The sequence below is a fragment of the Peromyscus eremicus genome, chromosome 8a, assembly GCF_949786415.1.
Source record: "Peromyscus eremicus chromosome 8a, PerEre_H2_v1, whole genome shotgun sequence".
Taxonomy (NCBI): Eukaryota; Metazoa; Chordata; class Mammalia; order Rodentia; family Cricetidae; genus Peromyscus; species Peromyscus eremicus.
In genome coordinates this window covers 78,753,594-78,760,854 of record NC_081423.1, presented here as the reverse complement: position 1 = coordinate 78,760,854, position 7,261 = coordinate 78,753,594, and the positions used below count along the sequence as shown (strand labels likewise).

The 7,261-nt window shown below is 50.9% G+C and overlaps 1 long non-coding RNA gene across 1 annotated transcript; it reads left to right on the top strand.

Moving 5' to 3' along the window:
* The first annotated feature begins 1,959 nt into the window (after positions 1 to 1,959).
* On the top strand, positions 1,960 to 5,920 carry LOC131917633 (uncharacterized). Its single transcript, XR_009380718.1, has 2 exons — positions 1,960 to 2,219; positions 5,662 to 5,920. It is a non-coding gene; the product is annotated as an uncharacterized LOC131917633 (long non-coding RNA).
* Positions 5,921 to 7,261: the final 1,341 nt, after the last annotated feature.

Genomic DNA, 7,261 nt, shown 5'->3' with positions numbered 1-7,261 from the left:
GGTACTGAGCTGGGTTTACCAGGCAAGAAGAGGTGCCAGGAGCTCACCGGGTTGTCTAGACAGGCTGGCAAGCTCCAGGGGTCCCGCTTCCCCAGGGCTGCGGGTTACGGGCTCCACTGGCACACCTAGCTTTTTATGTGGGTGCTAGGGATCTGCAACCAGGTCCTCAGCTTGCATCCACCCAGGACCCGTGATTATTACTTTTATAAAGGTCTCTCCAGGGAGTGTCGTCCCCCCCCCCCCCCGTGAGAGTGCCAATTTACAACCAAGATGACATTCAACTCTCTGGTTTGGTTATCGAGCTAAGTTCTTTCAAATGGGAAATGTTGTGATCTAGCCAAATAACTGTTTGAATGAATATAAGTTAGTCCAAACGTCTTGCATTAATATAAACTTCATATTTGGGACAACTCGGAGTAAAGGGATTGCTGCATAAACCTAGCAAGCTCAATTAGCTCCTCAAGACCCACGTGGTGGAAGGAAAGTACACCCTCAAGTTGTCCTCTGGCCACCAGGGCACTGTGGCATGCAGGAACCCATCTAAACAAATGTTAAAAAAAAACTTTTATTAAGGTATTTATTTATTGGTTTTTTGAAACAGAGTTTTTCTGTGTAACTTTGGCTATCCTGGAACTCTTTCTGTAGACCAGGCTGGCCTCAAACTCAGAGATCCACCTGCCTCTGTCTCCCAAGTGCTGGGATGAAAGGCATGTTCCAACACCATTTAAAAACAAATTTTTAACCGATTGTGGTGGCGCACACCTTTAATCTCAGCACTCTGGAGGCAGAAGCAGGAGGATCTCTGGGTTCCAGGCCAGTTTGGACTACATAATGAGTTTCAGGACAACCAGTGCATTACAGGGAAACCCTGTCTCAAACAAAAACAAGAACAAAAGAACAAAAAAAAAAAAAAAACTAAACATCATCAACAACAACAAAATATCAAACTTTTAAAATGGGGGGGGGAGCACATACCTGTACTAAGACCATCTGCCCTGTCTAGAAAAGGAGGTGGCCTTTCTAAGAGGGAAGAGTTCATTTTCCCCACCTTAGGAATCCACCTGCTCCTTCTTGTGGATGCTGCTGCCCCACAGTCCACCCTTATCTCTCTGGGCAGAACCTGTCTTCAGGGGTCTCTCCAGAAGCCTTCTCCTTTTTCCATGCAAGGGCCAGGGAGTGGGAGCTTGGGAAGGGGCTACCTGGGGGTAGAGCGGTGTGCAGGGGGTGATGGTTTGGTTGCTTGAAGCAAAGAGGAAGATTAGCTTTCTTTCTTTTTAAAATGTTTGTTTTTATTTATTTGAATCGAAGGTATGTGTGTGGGGGTGGCACGTGAGTGCAAATGCCCTTGAAGACTTGAAGATAGTGTCAGATAGATCCCTTGGAGCCCGAGAGATACAGGTGCTTGTGAGCCTCAGGATGTGGTTGCTGAGAATAGAACTCCCGCCCTCTGGAAGAGCAGCAAATGCTCTCACCCTCTGAGACAACTCTGGAGCCCCAAACTAGCTTTCTAACGGCATCTTCCTCCGTCCTGACTAGTGGTCTTTGAACCTGAGGCCTTGACCGATATGGATTTTGTCTACACAGCAGTAGACCATGAGAAATCATGATCTTGTGTCTCAGTAACCATTTGCCTCAGTGTAGACACTATAAAATCCTTTCAGTCAAAGCCCTGCTTAGTTGTGCACAAGGTCAAAAGAAAAAAAAAAGGAAAGGCAGTACAAGAAATCGAAAATGGAATTTGGGTGTTCATTCTGAGTGGACAGCCCCATCCCCTACCGGACCCGACTCAGGGATGGGCTGAGAAGGATTTTAAGCTCATTTCTGAAATCATTGTTGACATTCTCTGATATCAGTTTCCCCTTTCTCTCTTTTAGTTTTTACTGTTTCCTGGAGCTCTCTCTCTCCTGAGGCTGCATCCACGTGGGCAAAGCCTGTTGTGACGGAGAGGAGGGCGAGAGGGGACGTGGATGACATAGAAAGTTTATTCCCAGACAGGAGCCCGAGGTGCTGTGCTGGAGGTCCGCAGACCGGGGAGGCAGACACATCCCGTTCGGTCCCCTCGGCCCAGGGGTCGGAGAAAGGACAGGCAGAGCAGCCTAGAAAGGCAAAGAAATTAACGATGTTTGGCCGTCTGGGGGCTTATCAGCGCCACTGGGGTCAGGCGGCGGCCGAGGCGACGCGCGCGGAGGCAGACGCCTGCCGGGGTTGGGGCTGTCCAGGTGAGGAGGGGCTGCCCAGCCACCCCCAGTGACCCCGTCGGCGACAGTCCTGAGACTTGGGTCTTGGGATGTGTCTTTTCGGAGCTCACAGGTGAAAGGAAAGGGAAGAGGTGGCTGGTGAATGATTAACACTTTCCGGGTCCTGAGGATGGGGGAGGGTGCCTGCAGAACAATACAGGAAGCCGGCCGAGTGTCTCCTCGCCTCCATCCGCAAGTTCACTTCCAAACAACCCTGAAGTGCCGGGTCTCGGCCTACGACAGCTAGTTCTCCGGATTCCTTCTGCCCCAGGCTCCTCCTCAGAGAGAAAGAGACGTGGCTCAGGTTGGGAGGGCTGAAGGGATGGGTGAGGGAACTCTCTCCTCTTGCGGGCAGGGAATGCTCTAGGCAGGTTCACACAAGCCGGAAAGGGAACGAACTGTGGGGTGGAGTACATTCTGGGACACCTCTCCTATCAAGTCCGAGCCTCAGTCCTGGGCGCCGGGTGACAGGGCCTCAGTGGGGTAGGAGGAAAGTTCAGGACCCCCCTGGAGTCCCTCCCGCTGTAGCGGGCCGCCTGTGGCTGTGAGCTCGCTGCAGTGGGGAGAGGGGCGAGCACAGGACATTTCGTGGCCGAGCAGGGTGGGGTTTCCAGACCTCCATCCCCATTCTCCACGGCAGAGCTGGGTACGGGCTGGGCTCGGGTGTCTCCCAGCCGAGAATCAGGCTTGTGACCTCAGCCATCCGGGCCTCTCTCTACAGGGTAAACATCCTCTATACTTTGGAAACTGGTGGGACAAGAAAGTCCAGGGGGTGACAAGGAGAAGAAGGGAAGGGAAGATCTGGGTTCTAAGGAGGAGGGAGAACCGGAAATTCTCTAATATTCTCAGTGGCCTTCCATGCAGACGGTTCGAAGCAGAAAATAGAGCTGTCGGGGTGGGTGGTTGTCTGTCCCCAGCTACAGAATGGTTCACAGGAACCTCAGAAATTAGACAAAGAACAGTGAGGAGGTCCAACGGATGAGAGAAGCAGAAAGGGAAGATTCCCAGTGTCATTTCTTGAGAATCACCCCCAAGAGCTTCTGTGGAGGACTAAGGACAGGAATAGTCAGCTTTCCCCAGAACAAGAGTGGGCACCCTGACTCTTAGAAAGGGACTCAGGAAATTCAGAGGTAAGGGTGGCTGTGGCTCTTCCCAGTGGTGGAGATGGTGGAGGTCGGAACAACTCCATTTCCTCTCCCACTCTTGGTCCAGCAGCAGGGAGAAGCTGTGAGGCCAAACCAGGCCCAGCATGGAGCTCGCTCACTTCTTGCCCAGTTTCAGGCCCCAGCAAGCACCTCATCTCCCTCGCCATGGCTTCTTTTGTACGCACAATTTCAGTGTCCATGCTGGACCCAAATCATTTAGTTCGGTGAGGTGCTTAGCACACAGCCCAGCCTAGAACTTACTGACTCAAAAAAAAGCACGCCACGTGCCTCAGCTTTCTCCCTGACTTTGCCAAGGTTCCACTGCATGTGATCCCCAGAAGCCAAGGCGGCTTGCTCGCCACCGAATTCCGAACAAGGGACAGGCAAGAATGAAAGGAGTGATTGGAGGGGTTGAGAAGACTCCTTTCCACACGGCCCCTGAGCCAAAGAAAAGGGGCGAGAGGGATGCATTCGCTTTGCGATGCGGTTCGGGCTGGAGCTCTGCACAACCAACCGGAGGTTCAACTGCTCTGAGCGGCAGCAGATTGAAGCCTGGCGCAGGGAAGGGGCAGAAACCCGCCAGCCAGCAGCCTGCCTTCAGGACCCTCAGTAACCCTGCAGATGAAAAATTCAAAAGAGCAACGTGGAAGAAAACTCAGGCCTTTCTGAGTTTGGGTCATCAGAAGACCTCTCTTGGAGCTCTCGGTTGGTTTGGTTGGGAAATTTTCTACTCTGTAAAATCGGAGTAACCGTGTGAAGACGCCAATGGGAGCCATGGCAGAGTTGAGGTGACCGCGCTGGAACGTGCAGCCTGTTCCCCTGAGGGAAAAACAGCTCTGAGCGTGCAGGGCAATTCAAACAACCCATTTGCGTTTGGGGGGCAGGTCCCAGTGGGACCTGGAGTCTCGGTCAAATCCATTCTTGCCGCCGCCGCCACCGCCGCCGCCGCACACTGGTTTATTCCGGTGCGGTATCCCCGGTTCATTAGGCGCTTATAGGGCACAGAGCTTGAAGGCGAGCGTTGAGGGGATCAATTCGTGCTCTGGGAGGCTTTGCTAGTGCGAAGCAAGCAGAGACGAGAGAGGAAACGGTTTGGCAACAGTTTGAATCCGTCCCAGCCCTGAGTATTTCCACCCGACACCAAGCTCTCCTTCCCGTCTGGGGAGGATCCTCCTCCCACCCCGCTGGGGCGAAGGCCTGGCTTTGCTGGGAGCCGTCTAGGGCTGCGCTAAGCTGGGCCAGGGGAGCGGAGTCAGAGGGCCGCCAGGGACTCCGCAGGCTGCCGGTGGAGTTGGGGATCAGCTGCTACCCAGATCTAGGCCCTGCGTAGTCGTTAGCGGCAGCAATCCAGGCTTAGGTGAGGACGAAGCGGTGCGGTAAAAATCACAACTTAGAAAAGTCGTCTGAAGGAGCCTTCCCTTGGCAATCCTTCCCTAACAGGACGTCCAACCCCTCACAGGCCTCCCTCTCCTGAACAGGGACCGCAGCAAACTACCCCCTAATGCTCCCCTACAGAGATGGGAAAAAGAGACCATATCCAACCACAAATCCACCCACAGTCCTCGGTCCAGGGCTTCTTATGAGAAGGGCATTTTCTGGCCATTTCTCTAGAAGCAAATAGAAAATCTAAGAAAATGAAAGACACAGAAGGAACAATACTTCATTATATATATATATATATATATATATATATATATATATATATATATATATATATAAATTTTATATGCATTGGTGTTTTGACTGCATGTATGCCTATGTGTCAGATCCCCTAGAACTGGAGTTATAGACAGTTGTGAGCTGCCATGTGGGTACTGGGAATTGAACCTAGGTCCTTTGGAAGAGCAGCCAGTGCTCTTAACCGCTGAGCCATCTCTCCAGGCCTGATACCTCTCCTTTCTATGCGAAGCAGCCTTTCACTAGATATGAATCTAGCTACTGTGCTTCTCTCCAAGAAATCGAAATTTCCAACCAGGCAACTTTTCATAGGTACATTGGACCCTAGGGACGTCAAAAGGGCTGCAGGCCATAAGGGACCCATTCAGACTCTGCCCAAACAGAATCAAATGATGTCTCAAGCTCCACTGGTCATGATTCAGATCTTTCACATTTAAATGCAGGAAAATACTGCAGAAATATCCAAATAAATATACGAAAGCATATTTTTCCTCCCCAGGATTCTGTTTGTGTTGATGGGTGTGGGAGACAAAATGGGGTATCAATTGGCTGCTTGCTGTAAAAAACTACGCAACTGCTCCCTTTGTATTTTTACTTCTCAGCTACTAAATGAGAAGAGAGAAAAAAGAATGCAAACTGCCTCTTCGAATGTGGAGGCTCTGCCTGAAGGGACTGTGAGAACTGACATGAAATCTGGAGTGGAGAGATGGGTGGAGTGAGGGAAAAATGAACTGCAATGCACCCTGAGTCAGAAGCCTGACTGAAGACCTGGCTCTGGGATCTTGCTGGCCTCAGCCTCAGTTTCCACCTCTATAGCATGGGAAGAATAAAAAGCTCCCAGGATTGCTGGGAAGAGCACAAGTGTTGTGGATATCCCTCCGTATGCTGTGAATGTGTGTTGCTCTGATTTGGTTGATAAATAAAATGCTGATTGGCCAGTAGCCAGACAGGAAGTATAGTATAGGCGAGATAAGCAGAGAGGAGAATTCTGGGAAGAGGAAGGCTGAGTCAGGAGTCACCAACAGATACAGAGAAAGCAAGATATGAAGGCAGAACTGAGAAAAGGTACCAAGCCACGTGGCTAAACATAAACAAGAATTATGGGTTAATTTAAGTGTAAGAGCTAGTCAATAGTTAGCCTGAGCTAATGGCTGAGTAGTTTTAATAATATAAGCCTCTGTGTGTTTACTTGGATCCAAGCAGCTGCAGAACTGATGGCTGAGAGAGATTTGTCCTGACCACGGGGCCATGGGAGCCAAACAGGACTAAAAAATTTCAGCTACACACAAAGTAATCTGAACCACTTTTATATTCAGTAGCCTTTCTTCCATCTGGAGTTGAACCGAAAGCAGGGTATGGGAATCTAGCTTGGGCCCGAGGCCCTGGGGAACGGGTGCAGGCAAGCATCCCTGTGGCTACTGGATGTTCTGACATGTGAGCTTAGCTGGTTCATTCTCTTCCTCTGCCACATCCAAGGGGAAACAAGAGCCCATTGCAGCAAGCCTGTCTCGGCCCCTGTTTGCTTTGGCCACGTTGTCATGGTCTTGCTGGCTTTGCCAACAGGATTCTGGTGTTTGCTATCCCGCTGGCCTGGCTGCTGAGGCAGCTGGTGCTCTGCTCCTGATAATCATGTTAACACTGCTCCAGGCGAGTGAAATCTGTCTCCAGGCTGCTGCCCATTTCCTGGTGCATCTGCCCCTTTCTCAGATGGATGGGTCCTATTGGACCATCACCACCCCAAGACTGCTAGGTTTTCGAAAGAAGGGTGCTGTGCCCACAGTCCAGCCTTTAAAATAGCTGCCCCAAAGGCATCAGGAAGCAAGCCAGGAAAAGCCCAAAAAGATGTGGGAAGGCTTTGCTTTACATCATGTCTTTATATTTTTCTAGGGGCAGGAGTCAATATTGGAGGCATACTGAGGGACAAGAAGGCAAGAGAGACTCCCGCAGAAGGCCGCGCTGGACCAGTCAGAACGCGTGGTTTTGTAGCAGGGTGGAGAAGCATGATTAGCAGGTGCCTGACCAGATGGGAAGAACTTGTACTCACAGTAATAATAATCTCATCCCCTCCCGCTCCAAGGCCACTCCTAGAGGCTCTAGCCACCTCCAGAGCACACAGTGTGCTCACAAGAGATAGGAAATACCCTCCACATGACACACTGCCTCTGGCTTTCCCAGGCTGCTAGTTAATAATGTAAGAGTCAT